The 24,858-nt window shown below is 42.8% G+C and overlaps 1 protein-coding gene across 3 annotated transcripts in view; it reads left to right on the top strand.

Moving 5' to 3' along the window:
* Window positions 1-289: 289 nt before the first annotated feature.
* The window catches only part of LOC115375708 (nuclear receptor coactivator 2-like), a 78,125-nt gene continuing 53,556 nt past the window's right edge, over window positions 290-24,858 (top strand). For 2 of the 3 annotated variants that reach the window (XM_030075233.1, XM_030075231.1), the window contains exon 1: window positions 17,164-17,384. The gene's annotated coding sequence lies outside the window, so the exon portion shown is untranslated. Of the gene's footprint in view, window positions 401-17,163; window positions 17,385-24,858 lie in introns of those variants that run through there. The other variant, XM_030075232.1, reaches the window with a different exon arrangement.

The raw sequence follows: 24,858 nt of genomic DNA, 5'->3' as shown, positions 1-24,858 counted from the left end.
CCTCGAGCGTTGTTGTTTCATTGTTTTTGTTTTGTTTTGTTTACCCTGTTAGAACAGTCACAAAAAAAAAGAAAAGAAAAGCCTAACATCTGAGATTGTAGTGGTGCCTGCCCGGGGCAATGCAATGTCACTGTGTGTGTGTGTGTGTGTGTGTGTGTGTGTGTGTGTGTGTGTGTGTGTGAGAGAGAGAGAGAGAGAGAGAGAGAGAGAGAGAGAGAGAGAGAGAGAGAGAGAGAGAGAGAGAGAGAGAGAGAGCTCTGCAGCGGTAATGAGATGAGTGCAGGAGGGAGGTCTGCTGGTAAAGATAAACAACCGAGGAGCCTCTGAGCCACAGGAACATGGCGGCTCCTGACCGGACCAACACCGACACTTTCACCACCTATGGCGCTTCAACTCTCAGGTAAGTTTCCCGTTACTCTCCTGACCCCCAAAATACCCCATAATAACCCGGTCGTGAGTCCGCGGTGCCCGGCAGTCACTTTCCACCGAGCGGGTCGCACTTTGTGGTCACGTTATACCTTGTTGTGAAGTCGCTGTAATATCCCTAGACGCTGATATTATTTCTCTAGATGTATATTATTTTGAAATTCATAATAGGGCCACTTGAGCCGATCGTCGCGCACTAATATTAGTGACTGGTAGCCTATCCGTCGTGCGGCTTATTTTTCCCAAGTCTCCTCGGTGTTTTTATCCTATTTGATGAATGATCATGATTTATCACGGATTATGCTCATTCAGGATCCTTGGCTGAAGCGTCTCTGTAGGATTTCTGTTATTTCCAACAGAGGTACATGGATAGGAAATGCCACTCTTGCCGGATATATTCCTTGACATTTTGCTTCATGCGCTGTCCTGTGTCGGTGTTGCGTGGAAAAAGTAAAAGCCCCCACGCCGCGGTGCGCACAGCGTCACCAAACACAGTGCTGTCTCAGAAATGCGCTGCTGCAGGTGGGACTTTGCTGTTTAACTTCAAGTATTAAAGCCCTTCCTGAAACATACAAGACAACAGTGGTGGGCAGGCGACACGGTCAATACCAGCTTTGTGTTTTGTTATTTTGCTGAAAACAGAATTTCACGGACAAACTTTGATTTTTGGCCGGTGTTTACGGTGTGTGTGTGTGTTTCTAATGATTCATGTAAACATATGGTAGTTTATTAGGAGTGAACTACACCGGAGCTATTCCCGGCTGCTGTCATTTGGACTTCCTCAAACCAACTCTCATCCCCGGAGAGTCAAGTTAGAATCAGAATCAAACACCAGCACTTCCTTTGGTTGCTTTAAATAATAATGATAATAGAATAAAATAAGAAAAATCGCCGTCAAGAAACGTGTGTTAGTTTAATGCAAACACTAAAGTGAAAGTGAAGATAATCTGTCAAGAGGAAAGTGTGACAGTCATTAAATCCTACTCCTCTACCTTAAATTTACTGTCTGAAAGGTGTTATTTTATTCTGAAAAAAAAAAAAACGAAGGCTAGTATTGTTTACATTTCCCTGTTTTTAATAATAATTTAGTTGTAGTTTCTTGTTCTGTTTGTGTTGAAGTGATTTTTTTTTTTTTTTTTGCCTGTTTTCTCTCTTATCAGAGACGTTTATGGACGTTAATATAACATAAATAGTAACATATTTAGCTTGAAAATAGTTTCTCATAAGTGGCCAAATGATTCCAATGTGTATGCTAAAATATATTTTACTGAGTTTTATGCGCAGCAATAACACTGATTAAAAAGTGGCGTGTTATGTTATTTATTACTTTTATTTTGAAGGCCAAATTCGTTGACGTCCGGTTTTAGATTCTCAATCAGCCCTTGACAGTGACGTCACGGGAGGCGCATGTAGCGATGCCTTCAGGTTCTCCTCGTAACTTTCCCGTTTCCAGTACGGAGGTCGTCGCTCAGTCACAAAGTGGTTTTGCACTTTAAAACAATCACAAATCGGATTTTACCAGGAGCGCTTATTTGGCAACTGTTGTTATATTTAAGGTTTTCTGTAAAGACTTCAGCTTTTTATGTCTTTTTTTTTTTTTTTTTTTAAACTTGGAGGCTGTGGTCGGTCTCGCCATCTGTGTTCAGGCCTTGTGCCTTACACAGCTTACTCCCAGGGGCTTTTATTTTAAAAATGAAGTGGCCCTCTGTGCAGCGGTTGCAGAATAAGGAATGTAACCGATGTCTTAAGTAATTTGTCAAAGCAAACGTGCGCGCAGGAAGAGTCCACGCAGCAAAAACTGCTCCCACTGTGTATGAATTTATTAACACGTATCCTGGTGCAAATAACACAATTTGAGATCAGGCATAAGAAAGCTCAATAACAACAGCACTGAACATACAGTTATGTTTCAGTGTGTGCCTCCCCAGTCTCCACTTTCCATGGTGTGTTTTCTGCTCTGTCAGGTTCTTAATGTTTGCAAGTCAAATGTCTGATCCTTGCTTTTGCACCTGAAGGCAGCATAGTACTCTGCCAGGGGTGAGCTGCAAGACCACGGCTCTGCCTTTACAGCACAGTCACTTACACACATTTAAACAGAGAAAAATAACATACCTCCTGCTTCATGCTTATCGCCACTATTGAAGCATGTGTTTGCAGTGTAGGTTACGGAATGTCCCTTTATTCGCAGGTATGTTAGTATCAGGAGGGCCGACCTGTAAGTTTGCCTACGTGACAGGTGCCGTCCCACCGCTCTGGATATGTTATCTTTTAGGACAGGACTCGTGATTTTTTTTTGGCTCTTTAAAGCTTATTTGCTCTTCTCTGCACCCCAAAGTGAACTTTGAAAAGGATTGCAACACACACACGCCGGGTTGCCAGGCGCTGTGTTTATCCCCCTTCTCTGGGAGCTAATTTAACCAAGCAAAGGAGAGAGGGAGAGACGAGAGGAAGAAAATGGAGGCGTAAATTTAGTCTGTTAGGTGTCTTGTTTTATTAGTTTTCTAAGGCGGTTGAGGGTGTTTTTGTGCAGTTTGGATAGCGGGACACTAAAGTAACACAGTAAAAACATTGTGCATGTTAACATTTTACTTTTTGTCTTTTTCTTTTTTTTGTTTATTTGGCAACTTGAATAAGATCGTCCCACATCTGCTTCCACTGTGGTTTTGTTATTCCTGTCTTTTATCTGGTCGAGATGGTTGAATCATAGCAGGGGGTGAACTGTCTATACAATGCTATTTCATGCTATTTCAATGCTATTTCAATGCCAAAACTACCTTATGGAGCCACATTGAGACTGCAGGAATGTACTTAACACCAAGATCTTAACATGAGATTGGCAACTTGCCCAGTGAGGGATCCTTAGTGGCTTGAATTCACCAAACCACGTGAGAGCTTGGATAATGCCCTGACCAATGACAATGGCAGGAAGAGGAGGAGGAGGAGGAGGAGGAAGGGCTGAAGTTCGACCGTGCAGTCCTCCTATAGCACTCTTCCTACAAGGTCTTATCCTCGGCGAGTAAATCCACGCTAAAGAGGAGGGCATGTACATTCATTTTCAAAGCCACTGTCAGCAAATTCCTGCTCTGCCGGATGTAGTGAAAGCAGTCACGATGCTCAGATTTCCATGCATTTCGTCAGCGCTTTGAATCAGAATACCTGATTGGTGTTGGTGACATTGCAGAGGCATGCTGACCAGCAGACGTGGAAGGCATCCGCTCTCTGCATTTCTGCATGTCAGTCCAGTTTGGAGGCTCTGGAACTTACAACGGCATATTAGAGCCTTTGGAGGTGGGGTGAAAAATGATGGAGCTGGGGGTAATATTCTGAGAAAGAAACTCAGAATTTTCGGATCTGAAGTCATAAATTCATGAGAAAAAAATTCTGAGATAATAAAGTCACAAATGAATGTGGAAAAAGCCTTGGCAAACTAGTTTTTCTTCTTCTGTGGGATCCAGTTAGAAGGAAATCCTGCTGGTTTGAGCCCAGAATCCCAATCTTCTCCTCAGCATCTGGATTCTGAAGAGACGTTGCTGTGACTTGGACCGATTCAGAAGAAAACAGTATTATGTTTCTGGGCTAAAATCAGCAGGATCTCCTTGTTCCTGAATCCCATGTCAGAGTAGAATTTGATGAGGTGATCTGCTCCAACTTCGCTAAATCAACACATGGAGCCTTTGCCCAAAAAAAAATGAAAAGAAAGGAAAACTAAGAAAAATGATTTTTTTTTTCTCATAAATTTGAGGGTTGTAACTTTACAACCTCACTCTAGGGAATTCTGAGTTTTTTTTTCTCAGAATATTATAAAGTATAAAGTGTCTTAGTGAGGTTTTGAGCTTCAAAGATTCTCCAAAGGAACAGAGCTCCATTCTTCCAGAAGATTTTCCCTCATTTGGTGTTTTGATGATGATGATGATGATGATGGTGGTGGTCGAGAGTCGAGAGTCCAAAATGTCCCGTGTGTGAGTGTGAAGGCCACAGCATCAGCGTTTACATCATCCTCATCCTCATCAAACCATCCAGTGAGCCCTTGCGCCCTGTGGATGGATGGGCGTGGTCATCGTGGAAGAGGCCACGCCCCCATCCATCAGGATGCAAATGCCTCATCACAGGATGAAGGTGATCAATCAGAAGAAGTTTGTATTGATTAGCAGTGAGTCTTCCTTCCCTCTAAGAGGAGCAGCAGCAGCACAGAGGCAGCGGACCCCCTCCCTGCAGGGGTCCAGCACTCAGGCCTGTTCTCCTGTCCAGAATATGGTGAAGGATGACTCATCACTTTTTTCCACATCTCTGCACATCAGTGCCACTCAACTCTCTTTGTAATGAGGCTTTATGTCCTGCAGGGCTGTTGTAATATCTAATAACAGATTATATTAATATTATAACATCATTATGTTTCACCATAATGTGCATGTAGGTATTTTTCTCGTGTCACAGACAAATCGACAGGAAAGGACAACTGGGCTGACGGTAGTTTGATTTGTAAATTTGGGTTTTTTTGTGTGTTCATTTTCAAAATTCAAAAGGGGAAAGTGCAGTCGTCCTCCTTTTTGTCTCAAAGATCAGCTCTGCAGTTCTTTCTGTGAGTTTACTGGTATTTGTAGGAGGTGTGTGTGAGCGTGTGTGTGTGAGCGTGTGTGTGTGTGCGCGCACGCTTGTCTGTCCATCTGTGTTTGTTTATGCTGTGTCTGGCTCCTCTCACTGCCACCAACTTATCAGCCACACACACACACATATACACACACACACACACACACACACATTCAGTGAAGTTGCCACCTGGCTTTTTGTCACGTAGCACAGACAGTCGTCTTGCACGCCTGATCCTCCTGAGACTAAGCGCTGATTAACCATTGCCACGCACACACAGCCACACACACACACACACACACACACACACACAACAGTCTTGTCAAAGCTGCATAGTGTCTCACTACCATGACCGCTGTGAATTTTCCTAGCTACAGTGTGAATAATGAGAACATTTGCTATCGTATTGTGTCTCCTTACCAGAGCCGAGACAATAACTTTACTTCAGGGGAACGCCCGCTCGAAAATTCACCCTTTGAAGCTCTATTTTAATTATTAGTGACTTTCAGGAACTCAAATCTTTGTGGATGATGAAGATGTAGTGCTCAAGAATCAGACTGTAAAATAAAATCCCAGATTATAAGCGGGTTTGCCGTCCCTTTGAGGGGAACAGGAGGCGCTGGTTTTATTTGATCTCACTGGCGTTGTTTGGTTCTTCAGAGCCAGTCAGAGGGTCGAAGGAGCTCACACACTTCCAAACACACCGACTTCACTTCTTGCATACTTGAAAAGGTGATGTGGTTATAAGAGGTCGGTACAGCTCAGGAGATGGGCACACACACACACAGAGACACACACACACCCTTCAGATTCTTCAGCAACTGTTTGATGAGACGCGCAGGGGATGTGTCCCGGTGAGGCCGGTGCAGATATATTGACAGGTGACAGTCTCACATTACAGAGACAACAGGACCCAATATAGAGCACCGTGCATATCAGTCTACATGGAGATAGACTGCACCTATCAGTCTGCCGTCCTGGGAACACAGGAACCCTTACCCCCGTTTCCATTAGAGGAACCAGACCTTCTCTTTGCCAGGGGGGTTGAGTTCCTGAGCTCAAAACAATCCATGCAACTGAGGCCGCGCTGTCCCGGGACCGCTGGAGTGAAGTTTCATACGGGACATCTCTGACTGTGTGTTAGGGTGCTTTCAGACCTGTGGCCCGTTTGCTTTGTTCCGATTCAGGGGCTAAATCGATACAGTTGTTTCGTTTCTCGTTTGGGGCGTTTGTGTTCACAGGGCAGCCGTCTGTAGCGGTTCAAAGCTGTAAACAAATGCCATGCGCGAAAAAACTGTTCTCTCATTGGTCAGAAATGACCCCGAAAGAAGAAGTTTCCTCTTCCGTTCTTACCCCGGGAAAAACAAAAACCATGGAGCATCTTCAGCGTGTGTGGCTAGTTTGTCTCTGTGTGTTTCTGTGGTTAATGTACCCAGTGGCGGTTCTGCCCATGTTGCCGCCCTCGGCGAAATTACTGCCTTGCGCCCTTTCGTGTTGCTACTCCTACATACTTTTTATATGGACAAAATCTTGTTTGAATAAAAAGCCCCCGGCCACGGCACCGGTCGGCATCAGGCGGGTCAGTTCTGCCGGATCTGACAAGTGAGCGGCGCTGATAATTTTTTTTTTGCATGACATGAAAAAAATGCCCGCTTCGCCCATGCCTAAAACCGCTACTGAATGTACCAGTGATCTGTAACGGAGGAAAACATCCAGTTCTACCAGGAATCAAGACTGCACAGGGAAAATAATATCATACTGCATCTACTGAGAAGAAGACGTGCCGCGACAAGGAATCGCCGACGAAGATGGGCTCTGACGCTGGTTGATCCACAGTTATGAGTGAGTTGTGTCGGTTGCTGTGTCGATTCTGTTCTCACTGCAGACGAACCGCTCCAGGGCTCGAATGGAAGCGAGCCGAGACCACCTCTTCTAGGCGATCTCGGCCCGCTCGTTTTGTCCCGCATCCGAGCGCGATTGCTGTGTTCACATATGTCCAAACGAACCGATCTTTAGGGGGAAACGCTCCCCGTTTCGGAATAACTGCTCCAAACGGGACAGGTCTGAAAGCACCCTTAGTCACAAAAAAACAATGGGAACGAGAAGCCGCAATCACAGGCAAGAAGGCACTTTGAGAGCGCAGACCTCTGCTGAGATCATAGCTTGACGTTACAGATCTGTTTGAGCAAAGTCACGCCCCTTTTTGGTCATGTTGTTGTGACAGTCCACGCCCCTTTCAGCCAGTCAGCGAGGAAAGTTGGTCAGTGCCACTTTTGACCCTCGACCACCCCGATGGTTTGTGTGTGGATGGTTTGTGTGTGTGGAAGCTGAGGCCCTGTTCGAGCCGCGCTCCCTTGAGCAAAAGGTGATCACGTCTTCACCGGCCCATGATGACCAAACGTCCCCTCAGATTTAGTAGAAATGCATCCTGATGGACGAACAGGGGTGATCAGATAACCTGCCTGCCGGAGGTTTCCCCTCCTTGGCAGAGCTAATAATTAAAAGATAATTCTAGCAGGAGTTCATTCAGCTAGTAACTGAGAGAAAAACATACCGTTCATCTCTGTCTGTGATTGCACACTGTGCCACAGTTGATCTTCACCAAAAAGCAGTTTCCTCTTTTCAGCTCTTGGATTTTAGCATCTCATTTTCAACCTCCCCAAACACAGCCTCACAAAATCATCGTTACACGTAACCACAGCTTTGACATCTTCCAAGTTTAGCCTTTATTTGCATTTACTTTGCAGGGTGCTTTCGCCTCTGAACCCTCTTCCAAGCTGCAAGCCTCAGGAGCTTTGACCTTGCAACCTTTTGATGGAAAACATTGAGAAAAATGTATAGATCCACCATTCTAAGGTTGTGTTCTTCTCAGCAGCGTGGAGTATGCTAATAATACACCAAAACAGCCTGAAACTGTCCGACGATGAATAGATTTTGGTGTGACGGCCTGCACCGTGCATCATTTTGTGAAATCAGGACTTAAATGTCTTTGTGATTTTAGTCCAAAACAGTTTATAAAGTTGTTATAATATCAATTTTTCACCATGCCGTGAAGTCATTCAGGGAACATTTTGGCCACATTCAAGTTCAATGTTTTGAGAAAAAGTTGGGAAGTAGCAAAATTTCCAGCTGTTTGTTCCGGTGATCAAGCGAAAACAAGTGCAGGAGTGCAACATTACATTTTATTGTGAAGATACATTTCCTTTGTTTAGCTTTGGCACACAGGTGTTTTGGTGGATTAGAGATTATGCAATGCTGATAATGAAATTTTAATGTGTTTAGGGGATTATAATCTTGTTAAAACTAATGAAACAAGCGTATGAACCGTCAGCTTTAAAGCAGCTTGCTCTGTAAGCGACGAGCTGTGCCGAAGTGAAGCGGCAGACCTGGGAGCCAAGTCCAGGCAGGTTGCATAACAAGTGCTAATTTGGTTAGCTGGAGCTGACGGCGGCTGTAATTCTGCAGCGCTGTGACAGCACAGTCCACAGGCCTGCAGCCGGATAATACAGCCTAATAGCATAACAAGCTTTTGCAGAATGAACGTATGACGCGGCCACGGCTAATCGTTGGGCTGTTCTTTGTAGTTTTTTTGGTGTTAAAATGGCAGGTTGGTGGACTAACCAGGCTCACACCCCTGCCAGGATGCTGCAGGGTTTGTGTTGAAGTTATTGTGGCTAAATAGGCTTGATTGTACAGTGGGGTTTTGTACAGTAAAATCATAATGTCATTTGTGGAGTTTTAAGGGCTTTATCCTTTTGATTTTCTGAATGAAAACAGTAAAACAGAGCAAAATAAAATAGAAAAATAATTAAAAAAAAAAAAAAAAAATCATGGTCTCTTATTTACAACAGAGGAAAAGCTGTGTGCTTGGACCATGTTTCCAGATTCACAGTTTCACGTGAAAAGTTGTTTGAGGTTGACTTTGAATATTTCGCTGTGAAAACCAAAGGCTCGGGATAGACGTGTATTATAATAATAATAATAATAATAATAATAATGCATCTCCTCTCTGTAAAAAGCTCCACTGTGAAGCCGGCGTCTGTTAGCAGAACAAGACCAGCAACAAGTGACCCTTTGATTCACTTTTTCTAATCTGATTCATCATAATTCACATTAATGGACTTGCATGGAAACCTCGCCAGTTACACGCTGCCAGTCACAAAAAAAATGAAAAATGAGAAAAATGTCTTTTGCCCCAAAGCAGAAGAGTATTTGTTTGTTTGTTTTTTTGTTTGTTTGTTTGTTTTAAGTGTAGCACGGTGTACAGTATGGGCACAGACGTATGTTTTGATTGTTGCCAGGAATATGAGATTGTGGTTAATTTATGTTGAGTAGGCATATTATAAAGCAGCTCCGAGCTCTGTGTGGCTGCAGACCTGTGTTACCACAGAGTTGCTTAGTAACACAAATTAATCATAGTCAGGAAGTAGGTCTCTCTCTCTGTGTCTCTCTCTGACTCTCTATGGCTCTTTACCACTGGGAGCATATGTGTGTGTGTGTGTGTGTGTGTGTGTGTGTGTGTGTGTGTACATTAACTTACTGAAGTCTACTACAGTGTCTTTTTTGCTTATTTTTACATTTTACAGTGAAACTATCCATCCAACAATTACGTCTGCTTTTAGGAATAGGGGAAAGACAAGTGTAGCTGTGTGTGTTTATTTTGTGCACATGTGCATGTGTGTATGTGTGTTTACAGTTAGTATTACATTTCAGGTAGCCATAATCACTACCTGGATATTTATCCTAAATTATTAATTAATTAAATATTGCCTCAAGCACAGCACAGCCATTTATGTTGTAACTGACAATGATGCGTTTTTTGTTTCTGTATTATACAATCAATACAAACAAAAAATTAGAGCAAAACTATCAGTGCTGCTTTCAAAAAATGTTTTATTACAATATGTACTGGTGGAGCAGCTGTTCTGTGTTTTCTCAGAAAAAGAATTGATCAGATTTCTCTCAGAATTTCAGGTTTGTTTCTTGTAAAGTTGTGAGTTTCTTCTCATAACTTCATGACTTTAATCTCGGAAATTCAGTTTTTTCTCGGACTATCACCCCACTCCCCCGGCTCCATAGTTGCGCTGATATGGCGTTGAAATAATACGTGTCGATCTAGTGACAAATGTGCAACTTGACCGGTTGATGGAGGCGTACAACCACGAGGCAGCGTGGCAATAAAGTTTTCTTTCGCTGGAGTGGTCCTGACTGAACTTTGCTCCATGATAGATGTGATCGGAAAAAAATGATCATGACAAAAACTCCATCAAATGATTTTAGATGTGCATTATTGACAGGAGAGGACAGGTTTCTTTCTCCCATGTACACACCTCAGACTGTCAGCCACGTCTGATGCATGAACCTGTAGCCTGTTGGCAAGCAGACATTACAGGTGCAAAGACTTCATCCCCACCACTTGATGTCGAGAGCAAACTAAATTCAGAGTTTTCATTCCTTTTTATCCAATCCAATCCAACTTTATTTATAAAGTACTTTAAAGAACCACAGGGGCCAAAGTGCTGTACAGTAAAATAAATAAATGAGTAAAAATAGCATAATAGCAAATATAAAATACATCAAACATCAAATAAATTTAAAATACACAGCTAAGATAATGCAAAAATATGTGTGTATATATAAACATTAAAACATAAAATCAGCACCTTACAAAGTGTGGAAAGCCCAGGAAAAAAGGTGGGTTTTATCGTTTTATCGTCAGGTAAACCAATAAAGCAAAGTTGTTCTGCCTGGTTAGAACAACAAACCGGAGCTGCCTTTTCCAGGGAGTGTGTCTCCAAACTCTGAGCCAATCAGACGGCTCCTTCTGGACCTACAAGACCTCAAAGGTCAACCCGCCAAGCGATGTCAGCCGCGGCTCACCGATGCCACTGAGTTAGAAGAAAAGGAGCGTTGCAGTGATCTCTGTGCCGTTACAGAGCAGGAGGTGCAGTGTGATCGGTCCGGAGCTGTGAGTTTGATCTGTGCTGCTCGTCTACAGCAGCTCTCGAACTCAAACACAACTTTTGGTTTTCCATCATGAGACTGAAGAAGAAAACGAAAACAAGGCAAACGTTACCGTTCACAAGGTTACTAATTAAACTCGTCGTCACATGGCCGGGTGGCTGGAGCAGCGAGACGCAAATGGAAATACAGCGAGCAACAACAAAAGGCAAAAAAAAAAAAAAAATGGTATTAATTACAAAATATATATAAATTTATTCTTTAAATTCTAGATAATTTTGTGAAAATGACGCAGGTCTGAAACAATAAAATCGATGAAACAAGTTTACATCTGACAACTTTTTATGTTCAAGTATATTAACTGTATAGACACAGCCTCATTCCTTCAGTCTGTGTGTGTGTGTGTGTGTGTGTGTGTGTGTGGCTGTTTGCATGCAAACATTTGTACTTGCATGTGTGTGCTTGTGCAATTCACAAAGCGGTTGGAAAGAAATCAGCTGTCTGTCCCTCCTACATGTGCGTGTGCACACACACACACACACACACACACACACACACACATGCACACAGCTATCTCTCAGTGGTTTAAATGGGAGCAGGTGCATACTGAAGAGTTGTGTGGTTTGGGTCTGCTGACTCACTGTCCAACTGACTGAGAGGGTGGCTGTCACACACACACACACACACACACACACACACAGAGATAGATATACACACACTCACACACTGGGGGAAGAGCCAGCAGATGTTTCGGATTTGGCCGCTGACCAAAAAAACTCACTTCTTCTTTTTACTGCTTTTCATTCGGCTCCCTGGAGGTGTTCTCGATTACGACTGTCCCTCCAACACACACACTCCCATACACACACACACACACACACACACACACACACACACACACACACACAATTTCACCATTATATTAAACTGATTGCTTTATAACTGCTTTTATAACTTGGCAGGTTATTCTAATCTGCCATAGCTCATAATCTACCAACTCACTGCACACGATTCAGAGGACTAAACTTCAAAGCCGTGTGTTTTGTGCAACATGTTACACATCAATGTAACAATATAATGTAACAATAATAGACCCCCCAGGTCTGTTTGCTCTGGAAGAACAGCGCCCTCTTCCTGTTTTGTTGTGGTAAAGCAACACAGCACATTTCCCCCCCCAAGTCCACAAACGGCTCCTCCGATATGATTGTAATGGTTTTGATCATTTTTGAATGATTCTATTGGTGCTTTTTTCCTGGTTTGAGCGGCCTTTGATGTGACAAGGTGACCGGCGTGTTGGTGACCCCGCAACTGAGAGTTCAGACTGACTTTCTCTTCACTCAGAGGTCACAGGTTCAATTCCCTTTGTGGCCAGTTTGTCCATCATACACAGGACATTCAAAGCCTTGAGAGAGTGCAGTGCGGCATTTTGTCCATTGGGGGCAGCACTGAGCACTTGCGAAACAGAGTGGAAGACATGGCGGTCAATGGGGCAAAATGCTATAACATGATCATTACATTTGATTCCAAATATTAAGCAGTATCTGGACGGTTACTGTCACTGTTCCAAAGCCCAAAAAATTATCATGAAGACAGAATTATAAGCTGAGATGAAATCCACGGTTGGAAAATGATGTCCGTTTCAGAAGATTTCCACTCGCATTGAGTCTATGTGTTTTTAGCTGCACAACCTGAGGAGAAAAAAAATCATTTTTTCTCCTAAACAGTCCCAGATTTTATTCATCTAGCTCACAGAAATATGGATCTTGTTAATCAATTTAATCACTTAGAGAGCTGATTATCTAGAAAAGTCCCATTGGCCGCTGTTCATTTGACGTTATTTAGGAGGCTCTATGTCGCCTCCTGGTGGTGACCTCATGTTATGTAGACTAACTCTGGCACATAGCTTAATAAGAACATCATCACTACCTTAAAATAAACACAACATACGCTTTAGTCCATTTGTAGTGTACAGGCCTGTGTAGGGAAGAATGAAAATATGACTTAAAGTTCATGGAGATGCAGACATTTTTATTTAAATTGCACTTATGGCAACTGTTTATGCTGATAAAAATGCATGAGCATCTTCTACCTGTTTCTCGCTGGTGTATGGAGGATAGGCCCAGTCGTATTTACAAAATGTGTGAACTGACTCACTCAGCCAGATCTCAAAAGTCCTAACACGAGTCTAATGTTCAATTGACCAAAATTACAAGCCAGCAACAGTAAGTAAAAGTGCAAGGGTTAGAGCCACAGTGACCTTTGTTTTCTGAAAACATTTGTAGTAAGCAGCTGAGGAAGAGGTGGGGAGGAGGATGTGATTCACTGGGCAGAGGATGAGGTGATGTTTTTCTTGAAAAGATGACTTGTCAGCCTCCTGTGAAATAACATGAGGTGGGGCTTCTATTCTGAAAATACGAGTGATTTACAATAAATGAGAAGGTTAGGGTGTTTCCATGTCTTTGCTCAAAGACACTGCGGCAGGACAGTATGGACGTTCATGCACATATGCACACACACACACACACACACACACTGGCTGTTAGGTGACTGGATTTGTGACATTTTGGGTCTTTGGTCTAAGCCGTCATACGCGCTAAACTACACCTCACTCGTCTCTCGGTGCAGGTTTCCACACGGCTTCAGCTGTTAAAATAAGTGGAGTCAAATTGTTCCGTGACCGTTGCAGTAAAATAGGATGTTTGTCAAAGTGAAACGAAGCCAGTGGGAACTCGATGAACCCGGACCAGCACCACGCGGGTCCAGGTCAGCCTCTCAGTGTGAAAAAGGGCCCAGAAAACTCCCAGCCGGGGTCAGCGTCTGGGAGGAACAGCAGGTATTCTTGTTATTGTGGGCAAGAGCGAGACTCTCCGCATCACAAATGGATGGTGTCTCAAGAAATATGCTGTGGCATTTTTCAAAGAAAAACGCAGCGAGGCCCCCGCAGCTTCACAGGCACACGGCTCAGCTCCACACGTTCAGCACGAGCACCTCTGCAGCGACCGGCGGAGCAGTGCCTTGCTCGAGGGTTACCCATCCTGTTTCCATGCCCGGATTTTCCCGAGTTTCCAAACCATTCTGGAAATCAGAACCAGCAGCGTCCCTGGCATAAGTTTGCTCCTCCAACAGCTCGAATGTTAGGTTTGTTCTCCTGAGAATGATCATCTTCTCTGAAACTACGTCAAGTAAATAATCCATGACATTTTTGTGCGAGTTAAAGTTCTGCTCCTCGGTGTTGCTAACTGGGGAAACATTACGGCGACTTGACTTATATCCCATTCATGAAAGCGTTTCTATTTGCGGCTCCAAACGCCAGATGTCTCGTCTCATTCGCACGAACGCTTCCTATCCTATCACCTCGGTACCTCGTTAGAAACATCCCTGGCGCTTAAGTTCCTGGCTTTACCGCCTCGCCAGAAGAGACGGGAAAACACACCGCGGTACTGAGTTACTGCCTCGACCGCGGTCCAAAGCCGGCGCTGACTGCTTTGTCTTCGGATGTAGCCTGGATGTCCTCACTTGTTGACATTATTTGGAACAAGATTTAAGCTGCAGTGAGAGCAATCCAAGAATCGTGAGTATCAGCCAGCTTAGCTTCAGCTCGCTTAGCATTGAAGCGGTTGACGGACATTATCTCCTCTGTGGTTTCTCGACTTGTTTATTGCTTATAGTTTTTGAAAGAAAAGTGTATTTACAATTAAAAAAAAGTTAATTACTATGTATTTCACCAATTAATCGCCCGGCCACAAATAGCCACCGGGTTCTTATAAATGCCTGGGGTCTGCACCCATTTTGCGTATTAAATGCCCACCCAAATAACCGCCGAGGCGATTATTTGCATCATAATGAGGTAACCCAAAATAAAGCTATTCACCTTATTTTTGCAGAAGTAAACAGTTAGCCACACAATAACTGTGCGGCACTTCCGTTTTCTGTCAAAATAAGAGCGCTAGCTAACGTTAGAACAAAAGGGTGTACCGTAATCTTAAATTGCCCAACTGTAAATATGTTGGACAGTAACTGTCATCACGATAATGGGCTGGTGCAGGTGGGTAAAAATAAATAAAGGCCTGCAGCGAATAGCCGCCTGGTTCTTTTAAACGCCCGGGGTCCAAGTTGATTTTGCGTATTTAACGCCCGGGTGATTAATTGGTGAAATACGGTATTTCATTCGGAAAAAAATACTCGCTAGCTTGGAAATGTCACCGTTTCTGAACCAAAAATAATTTTGCATTTCAACATTTAGACTTAAAGCCAGCGTGGTGGAGCCGGTGGTGTGTCAGCATTAGTAACATGAGCTCGTTAGCTACTTTATCCAATTTTGTTTGCTATCTCAGCTTCAATTCGCCCACCAAACTACTTGGTTAATGTTAGGAAAAGGCCGTGGTTAAGGTTAGGAAAAAGGTTACGAAACTTAGCCAACGTTAGGTAAAAAGAAAGATGGGACTCGAACCCCCGTCTGCAGCAGCAAAGTCCTGTTGATTGTGCCCTAGCTGCCTCCTAACACAGTGTTTTTGCTCATTTTATCCCGCGCCACGAAACGTGAGGACTTGACATTTCAACATATCCTTGTTTTGCAGAAACGTAAAATGCCAACATTTCTCTCCCAGCTGGTTCCTAACGGTGTGATGTGTGGATTCATTTCTTTGCATGTGCGTGTGGTCGGCGTCACTGTTTTCCACCGCCGGATGCGACTGATTTTTTTCTGACATTTGCGTGGGTTTTCTTTATACGTTATGAATTCCCGTGTGGATTTTAGCGAGCGGACGAACGAATGAATTAGCGAAAATGTCTAAAGTGCAGAGGCTCATAAAACGGAGCGGAGCAGCCTCTGCAACAGGCGGGGAGCAAATGTCGGCATGCTGACATAACAGTGTGGAAAGTGAAAGAAAAGGATGGTGTGTGTGTGTGTGTGTGTGTGTGTGTGTGAGAGAGAGAGAGAGAGAGAGAGACAGAGAGAGAAGCTTTCTTGTGCAATCGTGTGTGTTACTGTATGTGTGTGTGTGTGTGTGTGCGCACAACAGAGTTTGGTCACTTGTGCGTGTGAATGTGCACATGGGGGGGGAGTGCTGGCTCTGTGTGTGTGTGTGTGTGTGTGTGTGTGTGTGTGTGTGTGTGTACACTCCAGCACGTTGGCTGGCCTGTGAAGCACAGCTGCCTCCACCAGCACTCACTGCTCTTGTCATTTTAATACCAACGCTCTTCTCTCTCTCTCTCTCTCTCTCTCTCTCTCTCTCTCTCTCTCTCTCTCTCTCTCTCTCTCTCTCTCTCTCTCCCTCCCTTCCTTGTTTTGGTGTCATATGACTAACAGTGAGGGCTATTATCACACAAGCAGAAAAAAAAAAAGAAAAAGGCCAATGTGAGTGCTGACTGTACAGTAATATTGTCACAAACTGTGATAGAAATGCTGAAATCTCTTTCCCTCTCTCTCTCTCTCTCTCTCTCAGTTCTGACCCTCGGCGACTGATTATCACAGGGTTCCCACGGGCCTTGAAAGTCTCATAAAGTCTTTGAAAAAAAAAAAAAAAAGGAAGGCTTCAAATGTCTTAAAAAAAATTAAAATCCGTCACCCTAGTTGCACCGTCTTCCTCCAAAACACGAGAGTTACTTAAAGGAGGTGAAGCCGCCGCGTTCTGGAAGCTGATCGGATTCTGCAGAACAGTGTCCAAGACAGTTTCCACCTTCAGACGTATTGATACATATTGATACGTATCGATGCATTTATGTTTAGTTTGAAATGATGCATTACACCGCAACGGATAATAAACAGTGTCTGTAATAACTGTTACTCTGTGTGAAATCATGTATGCTTCAATAGCCAATGTAAGTGCCAAAATTAAAACATGTGGTTATGCAAATAATTCAACAGACAGTAAGGGCTGCCTCCGTGTGTGTGTGTGTGTGTGTGTGTGTGTGTGTGTGTGTGTGTGTGTGTGCGTGCGTGTGTGTGTGCCAGAGAGAGAGAGAGAGAGAGAGACAGAGAGATAGGGTAAGTGTTAGTTTTTTTTTTCCTCTACCCACTGGCTAAGAGGAGGGAGGAGTGTGTGTGTGTGTGTGTTGTGGGTGGAGATAGGGAGGCGCGTGTGTGTGTGTATGTGTGTGTGTGTGTGTGTGTGTGTGTTGGGGGAGGGGACAGATAGAGAGAGAGAGAGAGAGAGAGAGGATTTGCAACATGTAGTTTGTCAGCTGTCATTAGGCGCAGATGACACACAGGGAGGTAATCTCACAGGGAAGAGAGGGCAAAAAAACAAATCTATGTGTGTGTTGTGTGAGTGTGTATGTGTTGCATTGAGAGAGAGAGAGAGTGTGTGTGTGTGTGCGTGTGTGTTTGGAAACCCAGTGCGTCCACTCAGCCGGCATGAGGTGGTCGTCCTCCTCTGGACTGGTTATGGATTGGTTTAGCCCCAGCAGTGGTAAGTCCACATAGAAAAGTAAATTACCTGTGATCTATTGTGTTTTCTATTCTATTCTATGCTATGCTATTCTATTTTGCTCTATTCTATTCTGTTCAGTTTTGTTCTGCTTTGCTCTTTTCTCTATTCTATCAGTTTTCTTCTTATTGTTATATAAAGATATATACAGTGCTGCATTAATGCTGTACATACTGATTTTCTATTACATTTTATTATTTATATTTACATTATATTTTATACATAATTAGACACAATTACACAATTATTGAATTTGCAATGTTTTGTTTTGTTATAATGCACTAATTAGGGTAAATAATGTGGCATTTACATTATAAATTGTAGGGAAATATAATATATAATATGTGTGATGATGAGGTGAAATAGTCCCAGTGTGCGTAACTGTCTTAGTCAGACATTGGACTTTGAGCTGTCATGTATTACTGTGGTTTTGGGGTGGGTTATAATGGGCTGGTGTCTCACACACACACACACACACACACACACAGTAAAAATTCTTCACCTTACTTCAGATAGCAGTCGTCTTAGTTTTATTATCAGGGGTGCAAGAGGGTTTAAGCAAAAGCCAGAGTAACTGAGCAGTTTTCAGTCGCTGTAAAGTCTGCAGGCTGATGTTTCCCGGTGTGTGTCGGTCGGCGGAGGCGTGTCGTCAGCGCGCCGTGTGTGTGTTGCCGTGTGAAAGCGATCGTATCACTGTGGACGTCCCAGCGCTCTCACTCCCACGGGTCCTGCCGCTCTAAACCCTCCTGTAAAAAACGAACAGGTGACCCAGCAGTTTCTTTTCGTTTTGACTCCTTTCACAAGATGACTCATAGCGAAAGCAGCTTTAGTCCATTTAAAGCAGCGGTTCTCAACCATGAGTGCTGGGACCCCCGGTGGGTCCTTGAGAGGGGGGGCAGAGGGTCCCAAGAAAAAAAATGGGGAATATTTTAATTTCACTGACTGGAATTTAGCTCGATGAGAGAATGTGTAAGAATCATGATTTCTGTTCATAGGTTTCAAAGTGTTGCTCATTAATCTGCCAATTTACAATACAGAATCACTGGTTTAAAGGATGTTGGGTAACAGAAATCTCTGGTGTCGACACTGTTTTCAGACTGGATCCTCCACACTGACAAGTTTTTATTGGCCAGTCTGTTTTGGCCAGTCTGTGTTTCAGCTTGATGGAGAGAAATCCTCCCTGTGTTCACCGAGGTGGTAGTGAAGACGGCCCGTGAGGAGTGTTACGGTGTAGCTCGGCGCTGATTGTGTGTTGATTTCCACGCTGACGCTGGCTGCTGTTGCAGATAAGTCAATCAGTGGAGTTGAGGGTGAACTTTGACCTCTAGGCCAGTAGGCCGCCGTGAAACTCTGTGAAGCGCGGTCTGCTTGTTTTTGCTTTCACTTTGTGTCACGTCGTGTAAGCCGTGTCACCGTTTCATCCTCTGATCTGACCTGCTGATTTTACTGATCGATCAGATTGCATTGCGCATTAATATCAAACCTATAAGTGTATTGCAGGGTATGGTTTTATTTACTGATCGAAAATTGTGGGAATTGGGGAAAGAATTGAAAACCTGATTGTGCAAGTTTATGAAATTCCAAGATGTGTATTTCACATTCACATGATCCCCTGTGTAAATCAGACAGCTTCACAGATGTACAGATGAGGTTTGTTTTTTTCAGTTTGACAGAGCCAGGCTAAAAACTCATAGACTTCAAGTCTTTGTGCTAAGCTAACAAGAAATGCTACCCATAGGAAAAAGAGGTGAAAATGGTGTCCAACATCCAGTCTCAGGCTGGTCAAGTCGGGAAAAACTTGGGGATTTGGCCAAAACATTGGACTATTCCTTTAATGTCAATATGACTTCCCTGCTTGCATTAACTGATTGCCAGAAAGTCTATGAAATATGAAGAAAACAAACAATAATTAGTTGGATTGTCATGTCGAGCAGCTGAGGAAATTCTGTGTTGGGGCAGCCCTCGGGTTTTACTGCAGGAGATTTCAAGCTTGGTATACAGGGCATGAGCGAGCGAGGTGTCACTGTCAGGACACAAAGCCTCTCTCTCTCTCTCTCTCTCTCTCTCTCTCTCTCTGTCGTACTCAAGAGCCTCTGTGCGTCGCAGCCTGTAGAGTTCGCCCTGACGTTCTGGCTGGGTTTTTTCCATGCATGCACGTCGGGGCGTTTTTGCGTATTCAGCGGTCTTGAGCTTTAATCGCTGGACACGATCCGCCAGTCTGCGGCCCAGAACATGTCTCTCACACTGCATGTGAAGTCCAGCAGTGTGTGTGTGTGTGTGTGACAGCGTGTGTTACTGCTGTGTTAGTCGTCGAGGCGTTTCTGCACCAGCACCACCGGGCAGTTTTTCCTTCATGTTTGTATGAACTGGCTGTCTGGGTCCATGCGTTCGACTTATTTTCAGTGTTTGAATGTGGCTGCGAGGCAACAATTAAATTTGCTCTACATTAGAGTGTGTGAGTGTGTGGCTGTGTGTCTGTGTGTGTGTGCGTGTGTGAGAGTAAGAGAGAGAATTAGCTCTAAATTAGTCCTACATGTGCAAATGAGTGCACATGTGGGATACTGTTTGGTGTGTGTGAGTGTGTGTGTGTGTGAGTGTGTCAGAGAGTGTTAGTCTTGCATGTGTGCACATGTGGGTGAGTGTTGGTTTTTAATGTGTGCATTCATGTGCCTGTGTGTGTGTGTGTGTGTGTGTGTGTGTGTGTGTTTGTGTCTGTGTGTCTGCTCTTACAATTGAGTAAATAAGCATCCGGGTAGGCATGTTCAATCATATTGATTCTGGCCCATAATCGATTGTCTCTTGCGTTACATGGAGCTGCACATGCGGAGTATGGAGCTGCTGCAGGCTGAGCAGCCTGCAAGCGAGTTTATTTAAGGTGGTATTATTTAAGGTGGTATACCTCTGAATCCTTGTCTTTCATGTGTTTGGCACTCGTGGCTGTGGGGTTTCTGAGCTGCACTTCTCATGGATCACCTGTCAAACAAACAGTGGGGGTGGGACTTTGATTTGGACTTTGGAGAATCATGTTTTTATGTGCAGTCTTTGGTTTTTTAAGTGACTGCTGTTCTAGTGTGGGATCTGTTTTTTTTTTTTTTTTTTTTTTTTTTTCATTGAAAGCGCAGCCATGGTTGCTATCGCTGCTCATGCTAAGTTCTTCCTTTTCTTCTGTTTATTTCAAAATAAAACCAGAAAAAAACATAAAACACATCACTTCCTGTGCAGCAGCAAAGAGTTACTAGCCACTGAGTGTTTGAAGCAGCAAATGGAAAAGCTTCATGACCTGGATATGGATCACTGACCTGAGAGATAATAATAATGAAAGTTAAACCTATGATAACATTAATAATAATAATAATTTATACTTCTGTCTAAATGAGATCATTTCTAGTTAAATACATTGTGGTGACATTATAATAGTCCTCATTTAGCTGAAGAACCCTTTGACCCTGCCTGAAGGATTTCAACCAGGGGCCCTGGACCCCAGTTTGAGAACCACTGATTTATTACTGAAGATGACAATGATGAAGATGATGAAGATGATGATGATGATGATGATGATGGTGATGATGATGGTGATGATGATGGTGGTGATGATGATGATGATGATGATGATGGTGATGATGATGATGAGATCAGAAATTTATGGCTGAGATGTGGATGAATTGTGGTCTTAAATGAGGAGATCAAACACACACCATTTCTTTCGGGGTGCTGGCTGTTGGAAAACTAAGATAATAAGATTTTTTAAAAAAGAAAGAAATCTGTTCTTGAAAGAGATGCAAACCGAGTCAGTGTTGGATAATTAAAAATAATGCAATGGAGCAAGAATGTATGGCGTTCACCTTTTTATCATGATGAAGCAGTGACTGAGCGCTGATTGACTGATGACACTGGAGCATTACAGAGCTGTAATTGTTTAGTTCACCCAAACAGCTGCATTGGAAGGAAACACCTGCTTATCTCATCCAGACCAGGTTTTACACTGGCACTTCTTTGAGTTTATTAGCTAAGGGAGTGTTACATTATAATAATAATGATAATGCTTTATGTATATAGCACTTTTCAGACAGGGGGCATAGCTCAAAGTGCTTTACAATGAAGTAAAAAAACAAAACAAGCAAATTTAAAACAAGTGCAAATACTGTACGATAAAACCAAGCAGTCAATTGAAAAACAAACAGTAGAGGCAGTAAAACGAATGTCAATAAGACATATATATAAGAGATAGGAGATAAAACAAATTAAGTTACAGAAACAGTAAGATATGTAGAAACAAAGGTAGACATAAAAATAAAAGAACAAATGAGGATAGAAAAACAATAAAATATCTAAAAGAACAGCATCAAAGAATAAAACAAAAAAGCACTGCAGTTTTTGACTAAATAAGTTTTCAGCTGAGGTTTGAAAACGCTCACAGAGCCTGCATCTCTCATAGCCTTGGGGAGGGAATTTCTTAATTCTGGAGTGTAGTTTAAAAAAAAAAAAAAAAAAAAAAAAAGGCTTCGCTGACGATTCTCTTATTTATGTGACAGTTTGTATTTTAAAAAAAGGATTATAAAATAACAAAGAATTAGTGATGTAGGCCGGTGCTAACCCACTGAGAGCCTTTAAACAAGTAGAGGAACTTTAAAATCAATCGTAAAAGACACAGGGAGCCTGGGCAGGTTCTCTGAAACTGGGCTGATCTGCTTTCTCTGTCTTGCTCTAGTTTAAAGTCTGGCAGCAGAGTTCTGAATTAACTGCAGTTTATCGATGAATGCATGAACCAGTTTTTCAGCATCTCTTTGGGATCAGAACAGCTATAACTTTGCAATATTCCTCAAATGAAAGAAAGCTCCTTTGGTCACCTTGTTAATGTGCGGTTTATAATTCAAGTCTGAATCGAGGATAGTGCCTAGGTTTGTGACCTCTGATCTAAATCCAAATTTGGATAGGACCAGTTCTCTTTTGGCTTGCGGACCTTTGACAGCTTTTAGTATCCTGGTTCGTAGTAAAAGTTATTCAAAGGGCTTCCTGTGTGGAAAAAAAAAAAAAAAAAAAAAAAGCAGACTCTTTCTGATCAAATTCCAGCAAAGAGTATCACAATCATCAAGGTCATTGTGTCCATATTTACATGCCAAATTAGTGTGCATGTGTGTGTGTGTGTGTGTGTGTGTGTGTGTGTGTGTGTGTGCGTGAGAGAGAGATATCATTGCGGGGGTGGTGGTTAGCTAATAAAGGCCTTGAGGTTGAAATGGGGAATGTGTACAGCTTGGACTTTACGAGGAGTCACTTCACAGCACACAGAAAGGCGTTTGCTTTCCATTCCAGCACACCGGTGTCAGAAGTGAAAAGGAAACTTTGACAAAGACTCAGTAAAAAGCAAGTTGGTATAGCCACGCAGACGACGGCAGAGAGACGCCGTCTTGTTGTCATGATAACCCCCAGTTTCAGTTGTATGGCACCACCGCGGAAACCTGAATTCAGTCCGAGTTTTAGGAACAGCTAAGACTTCTCACCGACTGTTTCCTGCAAGTGAAAATTCCATTAGGATGATGTAAATGTGCGGATTAAAAACAAGAAAAAACAGAAGAATTGGAATAGATAGAGCTGCAGGCGGGGTTGCAGCTGAAAATATCACAACAGTATCAAACAGTTGACACTGTCTGGAGCTGGATCCCCAGTCCACCCAAACTGGTCAACCAAACAATTATTTCACACCAAGCCGCCATCAAACCCTCTGTGTGAGGAAAAGCTGCTCCAGCTGTGACAGTTTACCCTGTTTTCTGTGCTGATGTAGTTTACATGGAAATTATGAAATGTGTCACTACATGTGTCACTACATTGAGTCAAAAATAGGTCCAATATTTTTTTTTCCTGTATACATATCTATAAACATTTAAGCAATGCAATGCAATAAGATTATTTTCAGAAATAAATCTGAATTACATTATGTTTGGTATTGTAATAAATAAAATAATAATAAAAAAAATGTTTGCCCCCCCCAGCGCAAATTTCAAACTCCGCCTATGATCAAAACCATTAACATTTTAGACGTTAAACTTTGTGTTGGTGTTGGAAAAAATAATTCTGCTCAGTTTCTTTTCAGGGATTGGCTGATCTTGCCTGGAACAATAGCCATAATACCATTAAACAGTACTGTTCATGGCTATACTGTCGCTCTGTATACTGGTATGAAAAAAAGTAAACACTGATGGAAACGACATCAAGTTCAACTTCCAGTATGTATCAGAAGGGATGGAGCAATATTTCAGACTACTGATATCAGTCAATATCAGCTTTAAAAAGCAATATTGGTGTCTGTCTAATATTATTATTACTGTCAAAGGCTGATTGTGAAACTTTCACTTGTGTGACCTTTTTTCAAGGACTGTTTCACTTAAACGCAACTGTAAAATTAGACACGAGGTAAAACCAACATAGTCTTTTGTTTGGGAAAAAATATCGTAAGACAGCGCGGCCTGGAAAAGCTTAACCTATTTTGTATGTGCATTTCTACCATAATTCTTACAAAAACAAATATTGGTATCATGTCACAGTATCCATAATTATGGGGGAAGATATCAGGCATCGACCTCAAAACACCATATCATGCTCAGCTGCTATAGCTGTCATAGAAATAGGTGGAGCTCTACAGTTTGACTAACATGGTTTTATGACGGTGATAGTTTCAGATTAATAATTATAATGACAACTAGAGAGTTTTTAAGTAGAGTGCATACCTCTGCCAGCACTATGGAACTGTCAGGCTAAACCAGTTCTACACGATATTCACCAAAAGTTAATCACACCCGCCGCCTCGGCTGCCTTTAGGCTTTTAATGAAACAAAAAAAGAGTACAACAAGTTAAAACTCCAGTAGAAGTACTGTTCCTGGTATTTGACTGCAGTAGAAGTACTGTTCCTCTGCTGATATCTGACTGCAGTAGAAGTAGAAGTACTGTTCCTCTGCTGGTATCTGACTGCAGAAGAAGTAGGAGTACTCTTCCTCTGCTGGTATTTGACTGCAGTAGAAGTAGAAGTACTGTCCCTCTGCTGGTATGTGACTGCAGTAGAAGTAGAAGTACTGTTCCTCTGCTGGTATGTGACTGCAGTAGAAGTAGAAGTACTGTTCCTCTGCTGGTATGTGACTGCAGTAGAAGTAGAAGTACTGTTCCTCTGCTGGTATGTGACTGCAGTAGAAGTAGAAGTAGTGCAGTAAAAATGTCCTGCAGTAAAAGTCCAAAGTGTCTCATGTCAAATGTCCTGGCAGTAAAAGTGACTGAGCTCCTTTTTCCAAACAGTAACTGTGTTAGCTGGGATCTTTTCCATGCAGTTAGAAAAGGAGGAGAGAACACACTGCACACTACATGCTTTTAAAGGGGCATTACACTCAACTGAAGTGAGGACCCTGTGGACTCCCTACACTTATTTTGTATTTTTTGTAGTCTAAATGTAGTCCCATCTTTGCTGGCTGA

This window comes from Myripristis murdjan, chromosome 17 (genome assembly GCF_902150065.1).
Source record: "Myripristis murdjan chromosome 17, fMyrMur1.1, whole genome shotgun sequence".
NCBI classification, from domain to species: Eukaryota; Metazoa; Chordata; class Actinopteri; order Holocentriformes; family Holocentridae; genus Myripristis; species Myripristis murdjan.
Note: the sequence above shows the minus strand (reverse complement) of the source record. Positions and strands in the feature narration are given on the sequence as shown.